We start from the raw sequence: 22,834 nt of genomic DNA, 5'->3' as shown, positions 1-22,834 counted from the left end.
AGAACGCAACCTGCCCTGCAAGCGCAAGTAGCAGCAGTGGGTCATTACTGCAAAACAAAACATCTTGAAATAAACAGGAATAAATCTAAAATGCAGCTTTTTACCCTTCAAATGTAAAAGAATGGAGTATAGACTGTTTTCTTTTTACCTTTGAGACAAGCAAGAGCGCCCGGAGACTGCCCCTGGGTGGTAGCGGTTTCGTCTGAAGACGATTACCAACTGGAGACGATTAAAGATCTCACACTCTGGTTCCAATTTATTAATACTAGCAATTTAAGTATTTTCGTGTCCTTTAGGGCATGGGCTGCTGCTGAAAAGCATTGGAGTGCAGAAACCTAAACTCCTTTGGGTATATTAACAAGCGTAGACTAAAGTTTTTGATGCTGTGGACGATTGGGAAGTTAGGATATACGGTAACACCTATCTTAGCTAAGCCATTGCATAATGAGAAACTGTGGGAAAAAATTCATCATCCTGTTAACCACATGGAGGATATGGTTTAGTTGTGGGTCTATTGAAAGAAGTTGTAAGGGATCAATTAACTCAATTCAATGAATTGTACAGATGGTTGACTGTTTAAGAGTATGTATTGTTTCCTGATATTATTATGTTCGTTAGACCCACAGTACCTCTCTAAGGGCCTCATTACTGTCAAACTGTATTATCGTTACTGTAACTTGGTTACAAGTGCCGGTATGGTGGTGTTAGTCCCCCTTTTTCGAGTCCACAGGACTCCATGGGGATTTCAACAGAATTACCACCAGAGGTAATCCTGGCAAAATGGCCGCCTTTTGGCGATAAGGTGTCGTACCGCCAGCATTTTGCTGGACGTTTTTCCTCTACCACACTGCCAAAACCAAAGTTGGGCAGTGCGGTGATGTGGTGGTAATGCAGCATTAACTCAGTTACCACTGTATTACCGCTGATTTTAGCTGCACCGCCCAACTCATAATAAGGCCCTTAATTTCAAAACTAATACACACTATTTAACACTCAACATAAAAACTACACATAAACACTACTATAGGTTTCACACCTTTATTAAAAGCCAGAAAAAAATCATACTATCATCTCATACATAAAATGATTTTCATCTTTCATGTATCATTTCGACTTTACAAAATATTATTTTCTCACGGTCACACATAAAGAACCTTATTGCATGCATAACTTTGCTCACCACTCATATATATAAACATGTACCTCTAGTATCATTTTTGTATTTTCAGTCGCATGTTATTTTACAATCATACATCAAAAACCCAATTATATACATCACCTTAAATACTATGCCCACATATATTATAAACTTGTGTACACAATTCATCGCCCATTAGTTCATTCGGAGTGCACTTTTACAGGATGCATTGCTAGATCTACAGTGAAACATACTGTTATCAATTCCCACCTGTGTCACAGCGAGATCATCACATTACGTACATATGTTTCTGTCCCTTGTGCTAATCAATGCCGGACATTCTTCAGGGGAAAACTATTTGCATCCACTTTCTATTCACCATTTTGAAATGGCATGTTGGTACATTTTTTATAATTTCTTTCTCTTGTGAATTATTTGAAAAAAAATGGCCACAGTACTGGTCAATTTGTTCAACTCCATCCACACTGATTATACGACTTCTAGATCATAATGAGCTGCAGAGGTTGTGCCAATATTGGTACTGGTATTGGTATTGTTTATTTATAAAGCATCTATACACAGGCAAGTGTTTCAAACCGCTCAAGGTGTGTGGCAAAACAGGGAAAAACAACAGTCGCTCAGAGCCCTTGAAATCCTGAGACGATAATAGTCTGCACAGGCAGAGTAAGTGAATATAACACATTTAACAGTTGTGATACTGCAAATAGGCCTGGCGACGATTCTACGGTTTTGCCAAGTGCACATTAAGGAGTGAAGACAAGAGAGAACAGACAGGCGATCTTTTGGCAAAGGTGCATTTGGATCGTGCAAGTGCATAGACGGTCAAGGGAGGGGGGAGGTCCAAGTGCACCCAGTTGGTGGAGAATAGGGTAAGTGCATAGAGTACAGGTGACTGCAGCGATCTATCTGTCACGCCATTTCCTTGTGAGATAAGTTAGGAAAGGTATTAGATATACGGCTAGCCAATTGGGTAGCTGAAAATAACTTAGTGAGCCATGTCCATGCTGGATTTCGCAGGGCTACTGGTACAATTAGGTCTTTAGAATAGTCTTGATCATGTATAAGTATGTGGAACAGAAGGGCATGCGTTATATTTTATTTGTATAGAACTCAAGGCGGCCTTTGATAGCGTACATAGGAATCCACTATGGGAATCATTGTGGTATCTTTGGGGGTTAACGGTGAACTATTAAAAGCCATTAAGTCCCTCTGCAGTAACAACATGAAAACAGTGGCATGGGGCAGAGAGGTGAAAGGTCAGGCTTTTTTCACGTTACCAAGGTTATATGTTAGGGATGCATTTTAGCCCATATACAATTTTCTTTGTTTGTTCATAATATTGCAAACCATCTGCTGTAGCTGCCCCTACTTTAGATGGCGAGAAACTGAGCCTACCTTTGCTCAAAGACGACACTGTACTTTTATCTACCACCTTTGGGTCTCAACAAATTTGTTAACATACATTTGAAGAGGTTATATTAATGTGTCCATACCCAATATAATGGTAGCTAGTTAGAGAACGTTACTGTGCATATATTTGTACCTCAATGGGGTTTAAAATCAAAAGGTTGATGAGTTTGATTACTTGGGCATTCGCCTCAACAATAGGGGTGATTGGTGCTCTAAATTGTTAGAAGTGAGCTGACAATGAAGAGATGGATTGGAGGTACTCTAACGTTTATCAAAGGCCGCAGCAGAAGGGTGGTAGACCCAACACTAGAGGTCTACAGGGCTCAGACCCAACATTCAGTTCTTTATGGTGCCGATGTGGATGCAAGCGGGCAAATAAACGATCAGTCATCGAAAATACATTTCATAAACACTTGTTGTGCAGGGATCCCTGAATGTAGCAGCTAGAATGGAACTTGATCATGAGGGCATTGCGTATGCTATTCACACTCGTTGCACAGGAGCCCCGAATGTAGCAGCTAGAATGGAACCTGATCATGAGGGCATTGTGTATGCTATTCACACTCATTGCACAGGAATCCCCGAAAGTAGCAGCTAGAATGGAACCTGATCATGAGGGCATTGTGTATGCTATCCACACTCGTTGCACAGGAGCCCCGAATGTAGCAGCTAGAATGGAACCTGATCATGAGGGCATTGTGTATGCTATCCACACTCGTTGCTCAGGAGCCCCGAATGTAGCAGCTAGAATGGAACCTGATCATGAGGGCATTGTGTATGCTATCCACACTCGTTGCGCAGGGATCCCTGAATGTAGCAGCTAGAATGGAACCTGATCATGAGGGCATTGCGTATGCTATCCACACTCGTTGCGCAGGGATCCCTGGAACCTGATCATGAGGGCATTGTGTATGCTATCCACACTCGTTGCGCAGGGATCCCTGAATATAGCAGCTAGAATGGAACCTGATCATGAGGGCATTGTGTATGCTATCCACACTCGTTGCGCAGGGATCCCTGAATGTAGCAGCTAGAATGCAACCAGATCATGAGGGCATTGCGTATGCTATCCACACTCGTTGCGCAGGGATCCCTGAATGTAGCAGCTAGAATGGAATTTGATCATGAGGGCATTGCATATGCTATTCACACTCGTTGCACAGGAGCCCCGAATGTAGCAGCTAGAATGGAACCTGATCATGAGGGCATTGTGTATGCTATCCACACTCGTTGCACAGGAGCCCCGAATGTAGCAGCTAGAATGGAACCTGATCATGAGGGCATCGTGTATGCTATTCACACTCGTTGCACAGGAATCCCCGAAAGTAGCAGCTAGAATGGAACCTGATCATGAGGGCATTGTGTATGCTATCCACACTCGTTGCGCAGGGATCCCTGAATGTAGCAGCTAGAATGGAACCTGATCATGAGGGCATTGTGTATGCTATCCACAGTCATTGCACAGGAGCCCCGAATGTAGCAGCTAGAATGGAACCTGATCATGAGGGCATTGTGTATGCTATCCACACTCGATGCACAGGAGCCCCGAATGTAGCAGCTAGAATGGAACCTGATCATGAGGGCATTGTGTATGCTATCCACACTCGTTGCACAGGAGCCCCGAATGTAGCAGCTAGAATGGAACTTGGTCATGAGGGCATTGTGTATGCTATCCACACTCGTTGCGCAGGGATCCCTAAATGTAGCAGCTAGAATGGAACCTGATCATGAGGGCATTGTGTATGCTATCCACACTCGTTGCGCAGGGATCCCTGAATATAGCAGCTAGAATGGAACCTGATCATGAGGGCATTGTGTATGCTATCCACACTCGTTGCGCAGGGATCCCTGAATGTAGCAGCTAGAATGCAACCAGATCATGAGGGCATTGCGTATGCTATCCACACTCGTTGCGCAGGGATCCCTGAATGTAGCAGCTAGAATGCAACCAGATCATGAGGGCATTGCGTATGCTATTCACACTCGTTGCACAGGAGCCCCGAATGTAGCAGCTAGAATGGAACCTGATCATGAGGGCATTGCGTATGCTATCCACACTCGTTGTGCAGGGATCCCTGAATATAGCAGCTAGAATGCAACCTGATCATGAGGGCATTGTGTATGCTATCCACACTCATTGCACAGGAGCCCCGAATGTAGCAGCTAGAATGGAACCTGATCATGAGGGCATTGTGTATGCTATCCACACTCGTTGCACAGGAGCCCCGAATGTAGCAGCTAGAATGGAACCTGATCATGAGGGCATTGTGTATGCTATCCACACTCGTTGCACAGGAGCCCCGAATGTAGCAGCTAGAATGGAACCTGATCATGAGGGCATTGTGTATGCTATTCACACTCGTTGTGCAGGGAACCCCGAATGTAGCAGCTAGAATGGAACTTGGTCATGAGGGCATTGTGTATGCTATCCACACTCGTTGCGCAGGGATCCCTGAATGTAGCAGCTACAATGGAACCTGATCATGAGGGCATTGTGTATGCTATCCACACTCGTTGCACAGGAGCCCCGAATGTAGCAGCTAGAATGGAACTTGGTCATGAGGGCATTGTGTATGCTATCCACACTCGTTGCGCAGGGATCCCGAATGTAGCAGCTAGAATGGAACCTGATCATGAGGGCATTGTGTATGCTATTCACACTCGTTGCGCAGGGATCCCTGAATGTAGCAGCTAGAATGGAACCTGATCATGAGGGCATTGTGTATGCTATCCACACTCGTTGCACAGGGATCCCTGAATGTAGCAGCTAGAATGGAACCTGATCATGAGGGCATTGTGTATGCTATCCACACTCGTTGCGCAGGGATCCCTGAATGTAGCAGCTAGAATGGAACCTGATCATGAAGGCATTGTGTATGCTATCCACACTCGTTGCACAGGAGCCCCGAATGTAGCAGCTAGAATGGAACTTGGTCATGAGGGCATTGTGTATGCTATCCACACTCGTTGCGCAGGGATCCCTGAATGTAGCAGCTAGAATGGAACCTGATCATGAGGGCATTGTGTATGCTATCCACACTCGTTGCACAGGGATCCCTGAATGTAGCAGCTAGAATGGAACCTGATCATGAGGGCATTGTGTATGCTATCCACACTCGTTGCACAGGAGCCCCGAATGTAGCAGCTAGAATGGAACTTGGTCATGAGGGCATTGTGTATGCTATCCACACTCGTTGCGCAGGGATCCCTGAATGTAGCAGCTAGAATGCAACCAGATCATGAGGGCATTGCGTATGCTATCCACACTCGTTGCGCAGGGATCTCTGAATGTAGCAGCTAGAATGGAACCTGATCATGAGGGCATTGTGTATGCTATCCACACTCGTTGCACAGGAGCCCCGAATGTAGCAGCTAGAATGGAACTTGGTCATGAGGGCATTGTGTATGCTATCCACACTCGTTGCGCAGGGATCCCTGAATGTAGTAGCTAGAATGCAACCAGATCATGAGGGCATTGCGTATGCTATCCACACTCGTTGCGCAGGGATCCCTGAATGTAGTAGCTAGAATGCAACCAGATCATGAGGGCATTGTGTATGCTATCCACACTCGTTGCGCAGGGATCCCTGAATGTAGCAGCTAGAATGGAACCTGATCATGAGGGCATTGTGTATGCTATCCACACTCGTTGCACAGGAGCCCCGAATGTAGCAGCTAGAATGGAACTTGGTCATGAGGGCATTGTGTATGCTATCCACACTCGTTGCGCAGGGATCCCTGAATGTAGTAGCTAGAATGCAACCAGATCATGAGGGCATTGCGTATGCTATCCACACTCGTTGCGCTGGGATCCCTGAATGTAGTAGCTAGAATGCAACCAGATCATGAGGGCATTGTGTATGCTATCCACACTCGTTGCGCAGGGATCCCTGAATGTAGCAGCTAGAATGCAACCTGATCATGAGGGCATTGTGTATGCTATCCACACTCATTGCACAGGAGCCCCGAATGTAGCAGCTAGAATGCAACCAGATCATGAGGGCATTGTGTATGCTATCCACACTCGTTGCGCAGGGATCCCTGAATGTAGCAGCTAGAATGGAACCTGATCATGAGGGCATTGTGTATGCTATCCACACTCGTTGCACAGGAGCCCCGAATGTAGCAGCTAGAATGGAACTTGGTCATGAGGGCATTGTGTATGCTATCCACACTCGTTGCGCAGGGATCCCTGAATGTAGTAGCTAGAATGCAACCAGATCATGAGGGCATTGCGTATGCTATCCACACTCGTTGCGCTGGGATCCCTGAATGTAGTAGCTAGAATGCAACCAGATCATGAGGGCATTGTGTATGCTATCCACACTCGTTGCGCAGGGATCCCTGAATGTAGCAGCTAGAATGCAACCTGATCATGAGGGCATTGTGTATGCTATCCACACTCATTGCACAGGAGCCCCGAATGTAGCAGCTAGAATGCAACCTGATCATGAGGGCATTGTGTATGCTATTCACACTTGTTGCGCAGGGATCCCTGAATATAGCAGCTAGAATGCAACCTGATCATGAGGGCATTGTGTATGCTATCCACACTCGTTGCGTAGGGATCCCTGAATGTAGCAGCTAGAATGGAACCTGATCATGAGGGCATTGTGTGTGCTATCCAATTTAAACCAATTTTATCATGGATCAAACTATGGGCTAATCCTGAGTTAAGTACTTATAAAGCATCGATGCTTGACATATTCAAGGGTAACAATATAAAAACATGGCTATGGGTTCTCCACGTAAAGTGTACTTTTAATACAATTTCCATGGCTTATTTGTGGGAATGACCCGACTTAATTCCTAAAAGTACCTTGTTTGCAGTAATAAACACCTATTGGTAGTGGCCCTTCGTAGATGCAATCAAAAGCGATAATCAGAAGCCAATAATAGGCAAATATTTTGAAGTAAAGTCGTTTTTGGGCTTTGAAGGCTATCTTGTCCGGCTTCATTCTGGTAAGCAATTCGTTCTTGAAATTCAGGTTGGGTATTTTACCTCTCAATTCGTATGTCCATTGCTGGGCATCACATGGCACAAAGTCATGCCCCACGAAAAGGATGAGTTGCATTTTCAATTTCTTTGCCCACATTTGACGGATCCTCGGCACAAATGGTTGATTCCGCTACTCAGACGCAACAGGATCACTAGTGTTACGGGAGCACTGGTTTTTGTAAGAGGTTGCTTTGTAGATCAACCCCGCTGTCTGTTTCAAGCTTTTTAACTAGCGCTTGGAAAATAATGAAGAATTGTTTTTAAACAGTTATGAAATGTGTTTTTGTTTTGATGGTTTGATTTCTTGAAGTTTGGATTAATTCCACCCAGGGGCAGTCTCCGGGCGCTCTGATGCTAACTTTACATTGTATTGCCGTCATTATTGTGAAAAGTCCATGATTGTGAGCTCTTTCATGAAATTTTGATTAATTGGTAATGTGCACACCATTGTCTTGTAATGCTTTCATGGTATGTTACCAAGAAAAAGCTGGATGAATGAATTTGGTAACAATGTCAGAGACAGTTGTTGAGAAATTGTTACTTATTCTGCATGCTGCGCGGCCCCTGTATTCAGCAAATGTGTTGGGATCTCCAATACATCCATGCAAATGTTTTCTGATTCCAAATATGTTTGTTCAGACATATATATATATATATTTTAAACTTTCGTTTGTATTGGCATTTAAACAAACAATTTCAACAATAAAGACTTTTGAATACCTCGTAACTGAATACTCCCCTCCTGCACCCAACTCCCACCTCCCCCCTTTTCCTTTACCAGCGCGTTTGGACAACATAAAATAATGATAAACTACACAGTCTCTGGCGTGGTGAAACATGAATCAATAGGAAGCACCAAGGGTCATTTAACTCAGAATTGAGTTAGATTTGGGTTGGCCCCCATATCCATTCATGGCGTGATGACAGACTATGGCCTACTTTCCCCCCACTGGCTAGACACTGACACCCTCCATCCTAGCTGTCAGGGGGCCCATGCCTTCAAGTAGGACCCCAAGTAATCGTTAACCATGGCAGTCAACTTCTCCATCACCATGATGGTGTTACACAGTTTCTGTTCCCACTCCCTTCTCGTGGGGACCTCCCCTGCCTTCCTCTTTTGCGCTATAGCCAGTCTCCCAGCCCTCAAAAAGCCCTTGCATACCCTAGGCAGTCTGTATTCTTCCCGATCTTTTGCCGGGATCACCAAAAACATCTGGAGAGGGTCCATGCTCAGCTGCACCTCCGAGTATTCCTTAATCCAGCTAAACAGCTTCTGCCAGAAAATGCGGATCTTTGGACAGTGCCACCACATGTGGGAGAGGGAACCCACCACACCACAATCCCTGGGGCAGATGAGAGAGGCCCCTGGCAACATTTGTGATATCTTCAATGGGTCCCTTTGCCACCCTGGTGATTATTTGTAATTGTGCTCCATGGTGGAGGTGAAGAGGTTGCAGTGGAAAGTAATCCGGAATATTTTAGCCCATACCTCGTCTGAGATTTCCTCCCCCTCGTGCTCCACCCAATAACTTTTGAATGTGTATCGACCATCCTCTGTGGTGGAGACCAAAATTGTGTATAAGCTCGAAAGAGATCCCTTGCGAGCGGAGCAGTCATCCAACCATCTCTCAAACAGGGTGAGATCCCGGGACACCTGGGTCAACCACTTTGGGTCTGTGAATATACCTTTTAACCTTAGGTACGCAAAGATCATGATCCTGTCCTGTCCCAGGCCGACCTGCACCTCCTTGACGCTCCTGAAGTGGCCCCTCTCAAAGAGTTGGGCCACCCTCTCAAGCCCTCCATCTGACCATTGTTGTGCAGGCTTCATCCTCTGCATAGTCAGATCGAAAGGGGGGCCCAAAACGGATGCCATTGCCGAAGGCCAGGACGAGCACGCTCTGTTAGCACCGCTATCCCTACAAAGGTCCTACAAAGTACCCAATGTTTGGTGGTCCCTTGCTGCCCCTGGAACACACCCATGGGGGCCCTACAAGTAATTGCTCACCTTCAGTGGGTGCACTACTAGCTCTTCCAGGTAGGTCCAGTATGATCTCAGGTCCTCCCACGAGTGTTCCAAAAAAAACCTTAACTGGGCGGCCTTAGTATAGGTAGGGGTCAGGGAAGCCAAAACAGTCTTGGTCAGTGGGAGCATGAGGGTGGCCCACTTGACTCTCGGCCCCTTGTTCTGCCAAACAAACTTCGAGAGTGCCCCTTCAACTCACAGAAGAAGGACGCTGGTAATCTCGTTGGGGGCAGGGGGGCGGAAAATAGGTACAAGCGGGGGAGGATGTTTATTTTTACTGACATCATATGACCATACCAGGACAGGGTGAGGGGATCCCACCTCTGAAGGTCTTCTTTGATCTTTGCCAGAATTAGGTCAAAGCTAGCCTAGGTCCATCCTGTAAGGTCTCTCGATAGAATCACCCCTAAGTACTTTGTCTGCATATGTTCGACCCACATACCCAGGTATCGAGTATGGGTGGTGCGGCCAGAGCCTTTTGGCCCCATGGGCAAAATGCTGGATTTGTCCACATTTATTTTCAGGCCCGATAGGTGCCCCTAGCTCTCAATTTGTTCCAAGAATTTGGGGAGAGAGGAGCCCACGTCTGTGAGATATCACAGGATGACATCCGTGAAGAGGGATTGTTTGAACTCCACCTCTCCACGCCAGATGCTCTTGATCCCCTGGTTTGCCCTGATCGCTATTGCCGGCGGCTCCACTGTCCGGGCGTACAGCAGAGGCAACAGGGGACACCCCTGTTCCGTGCCGCGTGTCAGACGGAAGGAGTCACACAGGATGCTATTGACCTGTACTTGTGCTGTGGGCCGCATACATAGGGTGTATACCCATAACAAAAAGCCCTGGCCTAAGCCCATCCTCCCCAGCACCTTCTTCATGAAGGGCCACTCCACCCTGTCGAAGGCCTTTTCAGAGTCGACGGGAATCAGGCAGGCCTCATTCCCATGGGTGTGAACATACTGCATCAGGTTGATGGTCTTTTGAATATTATCCGGGCCTTATCTCCATTGTATGAAGCCGACCTTATCCCTGTGAACCAAGGAGGGGAGTAGGCTTTCCAATATGGAGCCCAAAACTTTGGCCAGGATTTTGATATCATTATTAAAAACGAAATTGGGCGGTAAGAGGCACATCTCATCAGGTCCCTGCCCTCTTTGTATATTGTAACTATCATGGCCTCCAGCATCGAACTTGGCAGGGCCCCCCCCCCCCGACAATACCTCATTGAACACTCTGGCCAGGCACCGGGCCAACGTGGTCCCGAATATTTTGTAAAACAGGACCAAACACCCAATGCTCCCAGGTGCGGTCCCAGACTGCATCCCCTTGATTGTCCATACAACCTCCTCCTCAAAGATGGGTGGCCCCAGCCGTTCAGATTCCCCCTTGGTACTCCTGGGAGCTACAGGTGGTCCAGGAATATGTCTATCTGCTCGTCTTTACCAGTGAATTCAGACAAATAGAGATTTTCATAGAATTTTGCAAATTCCTTTCCTATGCCCATCAGATCGTGCACCTCCCTTAATGACCCCTATTGCCTTTTTTTTCCTTTCCTTCCCGTAGCCTCCAGGCCAGAATTTTGCCTGCCTTTTCCCCTCACTCGTGGTGTTTTTGTTTTAAGAATAGCAGCTGCTTTTCCGTGTCCTGAACCAGAACGGCCTTAAGTTTCGCGTTCTACAGCTGCAGTTTTGCAGCTCTGTCTGGTGTAAGGTAGGTGCCCCCCGAATGCCCGGGCTCCTATTCCCTGATCTTCCCCCTTAGCTCCTCTTTATGTGCCCTGCGTTCTTTCTTTATTTGATACCCTATCCTGATGAGAACCCCACTCAGCGTGGCCTTAAAGCCTTCACAGAGAGTCTGCACCACCACCTCCCGATTGTCGTTGAAGGCAAAGTAGTCTGTGATGTCCCTCAATAGCACCTGGGATAGACCCCCATCCCTCAGTAAGAAGTCATTACAGTACCACCCTACCAACGGCCTCTGGGTAAGGTCGTTCCCCACCACTACTTTGACCATGTCATGGTCCAACCAACGGATTGCTATGACACAGAAGTCTCTGACTTGGCCCTTCACCTCGGTATCCACCAGTATCAGACCGATCCTAGAGAAGGAGTTGTGGACTGACGAGAAGAAGGTAAAGGGTCTGTCGCCCCCTTCTCCCTCCAATAGGGCATCTGTAAGGCCCATTTCCTGATTAATTGTCCTAAACCTTATGGAGGTCGCTTGGCCCGGGTTATCGCCCCTCCCTTGCCCCATCCTCTTGCGGTCTCTGACCAAATCCAAGACCACGTTAAAGTCCCCTCTTACCACCAATCGGCACTCCAAGAATAGCCTCAGTATGTTTTTAATACTCTCCCAGAATACTAACTGTCCCACATTGGGAGCATAGAGCGGTATCGCACCACTTTGTCGGTCTGCAACTTGGTGAGCAGGGCACACATTGTTCTCCTCGTGAGGGTGAAAGCGGAGAGATTCTGGAAAATGGTCACTTGGGCCTCACCATTATTAATTGGACCTGTTTTCTTAGTCCTCTATAGGATCCCCGTCCTTTCTTCATAATAATGGAAGCGGGCCAGCACCACGCAGGGTCCCCTCCTGCTCGATGAGCTTGGTCGATGGTAGGTTCGTCCATGGCATTGTCTCCGAAAAGCATGCAGAGCACCTCCCGGGTGGCTCTTCTGATGTCGCCCTCCGTTTCCCCTCCTTTTCTGGGAAGCCAAAAGAGCACAAGTTCTAACAGTGTTCCCTGTTTTTTATGTCGTTGGGTTTGACCGTGGTCTCTGCCTCCCACAGAGTGCTGATTGGCTTTCAGCCCCTGGATCTTGTCTTCCACCTAGAAGAGTCTCTGGTCCATTTTGTCTAAACTCTGGTCAAGGTCTGACATGATGCCTCTAATCTCTTCCATAAGGGTTACGACATCAGACCTCGTGGCTGCTGGGAAGCCCCCCATGGTGGCCTTGGGAGGGCAGGGCCTGCTTCGGTGCGCTCCCCGCCTTCAAATCGTGGCATGGCTTTGTGATTCAGTCAGTGTGGGTCACTCCTCCGTCCACGTAGTGGCACTCTATCTGCTCCTGGGGCCATCACAGAAGACCCAGGCTGGGATACAAGGCAGCCACGGGAGTCCACCCCTGTGCCTCCACTGGCTGTGGGCCCTAGGCGACCCCCACCACTCCTCCTCTCTGGGGCCCCACAGATGGGGTGATGGGCCCCCTCCAAGGAGGGCAGACTGCACACAATTCGGGGTAGGGCTCTGCCTCCAGGGCTTCCTTCAGACCCCAAGTGGAGAGGTCCCAGCCTCCAGTCAGCGCACTCCGGCCTGGGTGACTCCCAGAACTCCTGTTACAGGTCCTTCAGTAAGTGGGGCGCGGAACAACTAAATGGAGTACCTGAGCTCTAGCAAAAAGTCTATGGCTTTGCAGCCGTACTTGACCTCACCACCATGCTGCCAACATGCAGTGTGCATGTGAATGTGGAGCTACACCCTTGGGTTGCCCCATACATGCACGCACTGTGTAGTACCAGGGAGCATTGCTGAACAAGACAGCGTTGAACGGCATGGGTTCGAGTCCCTGTCCCGCGCTGAGAGGCTGGAGTCCGGCATGAAGCGCGATATTAAAAAGCAATACATTTTTTTTTACACTCCTCAGTCTCGATTCTTGGTAGAATCCGAGGGATAGAATCTGAGGGTGCTGTGTTGAGGAAGCCCCAAACAGCTTTCCTGCCAACCCTCCCAATTGAGGAGGAAGAGTCCCCATTTTTAGACAATAATGTTGCTATTTTTCATAGATTTTTATGTTTTCCTCCCTGAAATATCCCTCTCTCAAATGCAAGTGGACTGTGAAATTCTGTTCTCCCACTTCCCATCTCCAAATCGCCCAGTGGCAGGGTCTGGAAGATTGGCATGTCTGTAAGCAGTGGCACGGGATTGGTGGAGGTGGAGTCCCACACCCCTCAGTGCACCAGCCAACACTGGAGTGTAGATCGAGAAGAAGACGGTGCAAGATGATGGGCAGATTGAAACACATGACAAGGAATTCGTACAGGGGCATGTGGGCCTGATGTTTGCAGGTGTGGGTGGGTCCCCAGTGGATGCATAAGTAGAAATGCTTACTTACTGTGCTGCGCTAAGAGACTTACATAACACTGCAGTGTTGTTGTAGCTGAGTTTGAAGACATCTGAATCCTTCATGACATACTTTTTCAGCAGCAAGCAGACCTAATGAAAACAAAAGAGAGACTAATGCAGCAGTTGCCTTCAGGGATGGGGGAGGAGTGAGCCATGAAACAAAGGGCTTGACTGTTGCTTCAAGACAAACGCAGGATGTACTCTTTACTCACTCAAACCAGCTGCTTTAAAAGGATATGCCAACTGAATAGCTACAACTCTGTCTGAGATCTCTATAAATTCTAAAAGCAAACAGGCATTGGCAATTGCCAGGCACTGTCGCTGTGGTATTAACTGGCCATTGATGGTAGCAGGTGCAAAATGATGCAGAAACCAGGGCATCTTAAGTAGTGCCTGGCGAATGCCTAATACTTGTACACAAATCAAAACTGTTGGGTTTGCCAATGCTTATTTTTAACAGGACTTCTGTGAAGGACATGCACAGCATTTATATATCGAGTGGCTGAAGGCGGACCTGGTTAAGACAGTTGTATTACACCTGTAGCAGGTTTCCAGCCCCAATTAAATCATTGTGTCTCATTATGATTATGCCGGTGCACATTTAACGTGGCAGTAATTCCATTTACCAGCAGGTTTCTGTACCGGCAAACTCCAAGTTTGCTGGTGGAGTGGCCGGAATTACCTCCAGCTCGGAGATGTAGGTAATTCCGGTACCACACCAGCAAAAAATTCCAGTATTACGGGCACCGGTATTCCTGGTGCTGGTAATATTGGCAGCTCCCTACTCCATGAAATGGGGAGTAACTGCCCTTACCAGCACTCGGAATCTGTCAATAATTCCACCTGACCGAGTGCCGGTAACAGTGATACCGTTTGGTGGTATCCCGGCGGATTTACTGGCGGAATACCACCAAACCTGTAATGACCCGCCTTAACTCTCAGAAGACTACTTTGAAAAAACACTGGCAGGTACTTTGAATGATGGTAAGGCTTGATTAAAGCAAGCTCAAAGAATGACCATGAAAAGGCGGGCAGGGAGGGGCAGGAACTGGGTGGAATGGCCATAGGGATTAGCAATCAATGAGTGGGCAAATAACCAAACAACACCGACAAGCTGTGTGTCCCTCCTCATATGCCATTTCTTCCTTTCTGTACTCTAATACAATAGCTTCGATTTATAGGTGGCACAAGCACCATCTAATAGTCCAGACTAAAAAAAAAAAAAAAAACAGGGATATTTAATATGATATGATATGGCATTTATAAGGCGCCTATACATAAGTGTTTCAAGGCGCGACGAGGCAGGGAGGGGGGACAAAGGGAAGATAGACAGCGATCTTGCTAGGCCAGGTGTCATTCAGATTGCGTAAGTGGATGGGCAGAGGGGAAGGGAAAGTGCGAGGGGCAAGGGAGAGGGGAAAGTGCAGTACATGGGGTAGTAGAATAATAAGATAAATAAATAAAGGGCCAGCTGGTTGTGCAGACAAGTGCTGGGAGGGGGGCTGTAGGGATACAGAGACAGTCCTGCGGTGCAGGGGTTGCCAGGGAGGCAGTGCCAGGGGCAAGTGGCTGGGCCAGGGACCGAGATCGGTGAGAGTGGCCCAGTGCAGATTCAGTGCAGTTTCAATCAGCAAATTAGCATGGGAGAGGGGGAGACAAAGCAGAAGCAAAGAAAAAGGTTTTGAGGTGCTTCTGGAACCGCAGATGGTTCTCCTCAAGTTTCAGGGAGGCAGGAAGGCTGTTCCAGAGGGAGGGCCCTGCCGCGGAGAGAGATCTACCCCTAACTAATTGCTTGGAGAAGCGGCTGACCCTGAGGGAGTTGCAGGCGGATGAGCGAAGAGCTCGAGAAGGAAGATATTTAGGAAGAGAGAGTTGAAGGTATTTTGGCCCCAGGCCAATAGTGAACAATTGGCGTATGAGAAATACTGAACAGACAGACACACACTCAAGATGGCTTGTGTAGGTGTCTCTTGGGGACGAGAGAGTCACAGGCAGATGTGCGCTAACTTTACCTATCAAACTGGTGAGGAAAAGGGAAGTAGGAGGCAAAGGAGAGGGACCGGTACATGTATTCCTCCTTAGGACATGAACACCCTAAGGGTACCTGCCGCTAGCAACACTGCATCGTCTGTACAGGAGGCATGGAGAGTGAGCGCTCAACTGCACATGGAAGAGGCGATGGACGGAATAAGCACAGCCATGACTCGGGAGGCCCCAGATGCCTCTTCACTCAGACTCTCAGCCAGGCCCAGTGTAAGACCAAAGGCAACTCTTTTCAGTAAGCCTTGTTCTCAGACGTTTATTGAGCAGGATGGGACCGAGACCCAAAAGCAGCCCTGGACATGTGTTTCAAAATGACCCTATCACACCATGCGTGTGGATGTAGCCACAAAGCCCAACGCCTCATAGTAGAGTTTGGGGGTTTTTCGCCTAAGTCTCGGGAGGATAGCTCAGCGGCAACATGCTCGCCTTGAAAGCAAAACAACACAGACCAACACGGGTTTGATTCCCGGGTCCGCGCTTAGAAGCCTATGGGTATTAACCGTTTTATAAATAACATATCATATCATGTCATAAGTCCAAATGGGTCCAAATAGTGCATTTTAAATCCATTGTATCCCTAAAGATTAAATAGTAGTTACACTTAGCAAAACAACTATCAACGAGCATAGCTCAGAACACTACAGGCTGTATGACACATTCTTGGCTTTAAAGAGGTGTGGGGATGAGTAGGGATGGAAGGAAGGGGATTGGGGAGAGGATAAAAGGAGCAAAACACCAGTGTACCCAGTCAAAGAGGCCATGGTGTAGGCCCATGGTGTAGAGGCCTAGCAGGAAATCTGTGTACCCAATCAAAAGAGGCCATGGTGTAGAGGTCTAGCAGGAAATCTGTGTACCCAATCAAAAGAGGCCATGGTGTAGGCCCATGGTGTAGAGGCCTAGCAGGAAATCTGTGTACCCAATCAAAAGAGGCCATGGTGTAGGCCCATGGTGTAGAGGCCTAGCAGGAAATCCGTGTACCCAATAGAAAGAGGCCATGGTGTAGGCCCATGGTGTAGAGGCCTAGCAGGAAATCTGTGTACCCAATCAAAAGAGGCCATGGTGTAGAGGCCTAGCAGGAAATCTGTGTACCCAATCAAAAGAGGCCATGGTGTAGGCCCATGGTGTAGAGGCCTAGCAGGAAATCTGTGTACCCAATCAAAAGAGGCCATGGTGTAGGCCCATGGTGTAGAGGCCTAGCAGGAAATCCGTGTACCCAATAGAAAGAGGCCATGGTGTAGGCCCATGGTGTAGAGGCCTAGCAGGAAATCTGTGCACCCAATCGAAAGAGGCCATGGTGTAGAGGCCTAGCAAGAAACCTCCAGTGTTCCCGACAGGCAAGTCCAGGTGCCGCAGATGCCCAGCCTGGCCTAGGCAAGTACAGAGTTCTTTGTTCCTTCGTTCTAATGTGATTTTATTTGCATTTGTGTAGAGTGTTGGTCCTACACAGAGAGTCTCGGAGCATCGCACAAGGTTCAAAGGTTGAAAAGGTGGGAAGTGAAACAGAAGTTACAACATGTTTTCAGGATAGGATCAAAAGATTAGGATAAAGAGGTGGCAACAGGGGAGGTGGAGGGGCAGAGTTATGTGCAGGGAAACAGGTATGTTTCGAGGCTCTTTCTGAAAGTGGTAATGGAGGGTGCAGTGTGCACGTGGAGAGGTAGGGTGTTCCATGCCCTGAGTGCCCACTGGGTAAAGGTTTGTTTTTGTGTGCATGTGAGTTTGCAGAGTGGAAGGTGTTGGCTGGCTTGTCTGGTGTGTGTGTGGGTGAAGGGTTTGAGTTTGTCATGAAGGTAAGATGGGGTTTTGAGGCAGATGGCTTTGAATGGAATGCAGAGTCTGAGGTATGTGTGCGCTGTGCAAGGGGTGGGAGAGCTTCTACTGGAGTTGGCAGGGGACTGGGCAGCATCTGCGCACAGGACTACCTGATTGCTCAGGAAGGCACCAGATGGGGTATATGACAGTAGACAGATGTAATGGCTGCTGATTGGATGATTGCGCTCCATGATATAAGGGGAGCCTGAAATGGTGCGCGGTAGCACTTTCTACAGAGCAGTAGGTCCTTCAGGGTGTTGGCCCATGGATCAGGGTTTGCCTTCCAAGTGATTTCCCAAAGGGTGACAAAATGGAGCACTGGCCATTAACTACTGGGGTGAGCTCGCCCAAAACCAAAGTTCAGGGGATGCTAATCAGAAGACTGAAGCAAGGCCACTCTGAGATCTGAGGGCTGTTCAGGGACCTGTCAGAGGGATCACACACCTATTATGCGGCAACCGAACACGGACAGAATACTGGAGGCTCACAGGGCCCAAAAGGAGCCACTGTATATACAGAACCAAGAATAGAAAAAAGGACCCCACAAGGGGAGCCGGACCGAAGAGACCTAGCCTTGAGAAAGACCTTCGGGTCGAAACACGTGTCGGCTGACCAAATGGGACATCAAGATCCCCACCCTCACACTGTCTGGTTGATTTTCAAGTGACTGAACAGGCCTGCCGCCAAGCAGCGCTATACAACGAAAACACAAACTTGTTAATTAAGGCAAGGCATCCAGGTTATCCCCAACTTTCTACCAAACGAAAGAGGTGTGAGCTACACCTCAACCACAACCTGTGACCTTGTTGCAACAAGATAAACCAAGGAATCTCAATTCAGAGCTCAGCAAGGTTGGTTACATTCTAGAGCCCAAACCCACCCCCCCCCGCACCTATTATACATGCAGGGCTCTCAAACTGAAAGCCTGCTCTGGGGCCCAAGTGTGGGTATCATGGACCTCCCCCTCATACCTATGGCAACACCCTCAGATGAACCTGCATTTACTTCCTGAATGTTAGGGTCCCTCCGCCTGCATTAGATCCCCAACCAGCCCAGGCGCATGTTAGTGACCTCAGCCCATCGGCAGGAGCAGGCCGAGCAACCAGTCTCTACTTGTTGATGAATATAACAGTAGTGACTGTCCGGGAAACCATACCATGGCTCCAAATCTTGCTGCATTTTGGGGATATCTTCATTTTGTCCAATATTTTTTGTTGCTGGTCACTGGTCTTTTTTATGCTTTTTTTAGATTGAGAATTGTGGGAGTCGAAGTGTATCTCTTGTGATGAAGTGGTGTAGCCCTCTTGAAGACTATTTAGAGAGTTCTGCGCTGTACCAATGGACTGTTGGTACTTCTAACTATTGAATACTGCATCTAAATGCTGGTGGGTCTTAGTACTCCTTTATAAAATAGTACTTTGTATACTGTGCCTCCCTGGTCATCCGAATCAGGCCATTCAGGATCCTGGTGAATTCAGCATTGGCTGTTCCATGCCTCCTCATCCACTTTTCAGTGCTCTGATGCCTGCCCCCTAACCCCCATTGGCTTTCCCTCACCTCATCCTCAGTGCCTTGCTTCAGACAGGGTGAGGGCAAGCTGCCCACATGGGCCGCTTTTGGGCAATGCTGCAGGGCATCACAAAGCGAGGCAGGGTAACTGCTGTTACCATCAGCAGCCCCAACCTTTTCTCAGCACTGCCCCTCTCCTCCCCCCTACTGCAGAGACACGCAGTCTCGGCTTCACAAAGCCTAGGAAGGGTGAGGTGTGAACAGTCACCTCACCCTTCCTCTAAACAACAAGGTGCTAAGCACCAAAAGGAAACCAACAGTCAGGCAGGGCCCAGGTTCAAAGACCTGCCCCCATCAGGGGGCCAGGCAGTCGGCTATCCGGCTGGGGGCTGTGACAACAGCAGCCCCCACCACTTACATAACAAAGACCCAGGGCTCCCCTGGGTCTTATAAATACAGAGCAGCATGCTCTGAGAAAACACAATCTGTTTGTGGACCCTGAACGGGGACCCAAACAAACAGGAGGTTCAATGTTTACTCAGTGTCTTCCAACCTTTCTTGCTTCTTTACCACAGAACCCTCCCACCCTACAAATAAGGGAGAAGAACAAAAGGAAAAGGAGTACAGGGCACTGTACGGTGCCCACAACAAGTCGTGGGACACAAGAAGGCGGGCACGGGCCAGAGGGGGTAACCTCAGGACCTGGTGCCCAAAAGTATGATACTATTATGATATGTGATATTTGGTATTGCCACAAACATATCTGTACAATAAAATCCTACGGCCTTTTTATTGCCAACACTTGATACAAGTTGTGAGCCTATTATTACGGGTGAGGTTTTGGGGGTCGGCCAATACTAATGCATGCATATGGGTTCTGCAGTTACGCTTGTTTGCATAAGCGAGCGGGGTACCTCCACACACCCCTCAACTTGTCCAACCATTCTGCCAGCCTGGCTGCATGGGTTGAAGCAAGAGGTGCTGGAAGGAAAAGGAGGATTGGCAAAGGCAACAGTTTTGGCTCTTGTGCAGGCATGGGAGGCACTGAAATCATGGTACTACCCGGCCATAAAACGGCAACAGCTGCAAAATGGCGTGGGCTCCTGGGCGTATAATGCAGTGCCTGACAAAGGCCTATCTAATTACTACAGCCAAGTCAAACCTGTTGGCTTTGCCAACACTTGTTTCTCATATGATATTTTCATTCTCAATGCCTCGATTCCATGATCGTCTTCCTGTTCACTTCTTCCAGCTACCCTTCCATTTCCAAAGATGTCACACTTCAAAAGACTTACCCTGAGTATTTTAAGTATGGATGTGACCCTTAGACAATGGGTCTGAAACGTTGACTCTGTAGATGGACTACAACTCCCATCAATCAAAGCACGCACAGTCAATGGTGAAGAATCATGGGAGTCAGAGTCAAAGCTTACAGACCTCTGCCTTACACAGTCAAGCTCGCGAGTCAACAGGTGTTTACATTAAGGCCGAGCATTCTCCCCCCTAGGCAGGAAGGTATGACGGAAACGCCCAGGGCTGGCTCAGCACAGAGGCATTGTACCTGTTCTAGGGTGGCTTGCATCGTGGTGGCATGGTTGAAGTCCATCGACGATCCGGGGGCTTGGAGCTGTAACCGTAGCATGGCCAGACCTGTGAATAAAAAGGCACACAAGTTCATATACGTCTTCAAATGAGGGCACATGGGGTAAGGCTGCCCTTAGGACCAGTGGCGTCGCTGGGGGTGGTTAGGGGGGGGCTGGGTACCCCCTGTGAAACCCCTTCCCCTCCCCTTATGCCCCCCCTACATAAGACGAGCAGTGACCATGTTCTCCCCTTACATTTGTCTGTGCCCCCCCTACTTTTGTCTTTGGCCCACTCTGTGCCCCTCCTGAATTTGATTCCTGGCGACGCCACTGCTCAGCCTTGGAGCAGTCTTTAACTAGTGTCAAACCTGTCACTTGGAAGAGAGAGGATCTTCTGAACTTTGGGCCCAATTTATTTTCCAGCTTTCAATGACCCCACTGATGTACGCACATCTCTTAGGTAAACAGATGTGGAGTTCAACCCAAACAGCACAAAGCAAAACTTGCTCAGGGGCAGAGTGCTTGCCTTGGAAGCAGGACGGTGCGGAGCAACACAGGTTGGATCCCCGGGTCCGCGCTTAGAAACCTCTGGGTATTAAGTGCCTTATAAATAACCAATTACACGTAGACACCGACTGTGATATGGCCCGGATTTAGTGAGACTGTTTGCCTGCACTGTATACACTTGTCCCTGGTAAGAGGTCCCCATAAACGAAGGAACGATGCCTTCATTTTGCTCGAATGTTGCCTTTTTTGCCTTGCCAAACAGACTAGTCAGATGTTAGTGCTTTTAAAGGACACTGCAAACCTACAACTAAATAATTGCACGAAATAATTGGTCTTCATTATTGAAAAGCCAAGACCTAAACAAGCATTGGCAAAGCCAGTAGAGTGGATGTTTTTATAGGTGTTAGTTAAGTCAAATGTAGGTTTATTACGGAAGTAAAAATCCATAAAAACAATTAAATAGCAAAAAGTATTTGAGGCAATAACAGTAGTATTAAAATGCGGCGACATTAAAATACCATAGTGTCGTAGTTACCCTCAATTAATATTACAATCATGGTCAAGTATCCTCTTCCTCCTTTTCATAGATTGTCTGGGGTGCAGAAGTAATGCCTGGCTTATTCTTGGGGTTTTAACCTTGAGTAAGTATATCAGCACGGGGTGACAATGAACAAGCGCTGCTTCTCAGAGATTGGTTTTAACGTTCTGGTTCTGATATCATTAAAAGCTGGACAAAAAAACATAAAGTGCAATAGATCCTGTGTTAGTTGTATGCATGGGGAAAAGGTCAGATGGGTGAGTATGATTATGCGGATGTGGTGTTGAAGATTGTGATTGCCTAGATGGATGCTAGATGTCATTGTGTGAATCGATGTGATTATGTGGATGTCTGGGTGTATTGTGCTGCATCGTCAGGCTTTGCTGGGAGTTGGACGTACCACATAGGTTTAGGGTGTAGCGGTTGTGAGATAGGACTGAGATAAGACACAGATTTGGTTTGTGAGTTTGGGAAAGACCAAACAGGTTTGGAGGCGAGGGGGGGGGGGGCGCAAGCTACACATTGTTGGTGTGAATTAGCTCGAGTGGCACATACCACAGTGGGTGGGGAGTGTAGGAGAGCATGTCTTTTTTCTGATAGGACATTCCACAGGACATGTAGGATGGGCATGCTGCGTGGGGGTGCAGTTTGTTTTAGAGAAATTGGGTAAAAAGCCATACAATATACAATTGGTTATGTAGGGTAACACATGACATAATCCAGTGGATGGCACGTCACTAACAGTACGCAGGAGCATTTTCTAACATTTTCATGATGTGAGTGTCCAACAATATATGGCAGCATTGCCACTCCAAAACAGTTTCATGATGCTGCACTCACAATGTATGCCAGCATTGCTGCTGTAAAACACTTCCATGATGTCATATTCACAATATCTGTCCACATTACTGTAAAGACCGGAGGGGGGGTCTGCACTTCCTCTCTCTATATGGTAGAGGGGAGGCACAGAGACCCCTGCCAAGATTCTCTATTATTGGTAATGTAGTCGAGCAATCAAGGCCTAGCTTCTCAGGAGGTGATGCGAGCTGGTTCTTAAGTACAGTGTAGTCCCCAAGCACCCACGAAGGAATGTCCACACACTGTATCGGTTAAAACACAGTCTTT

Source organism: Ambystoma mexicanum, chromosome 13 (assembly GCF_040938575.1).
Source record: "Ambystoma mexicanum isolate Mex_15411 chromosome 13, UKY_AmexF1_1, whole genome shotgun sequence".
In the NCBI taxonomy this organism is placed as follows: domain Eukaryota; kingdom Metazoa; phylum Chordata; class Amphibia; order Caudata; family Ambystomatidae; genus Ambystoma; species Ambystoma mexicanum.
Note: the sequence above shows the minus strand (reverse complement) of the source record.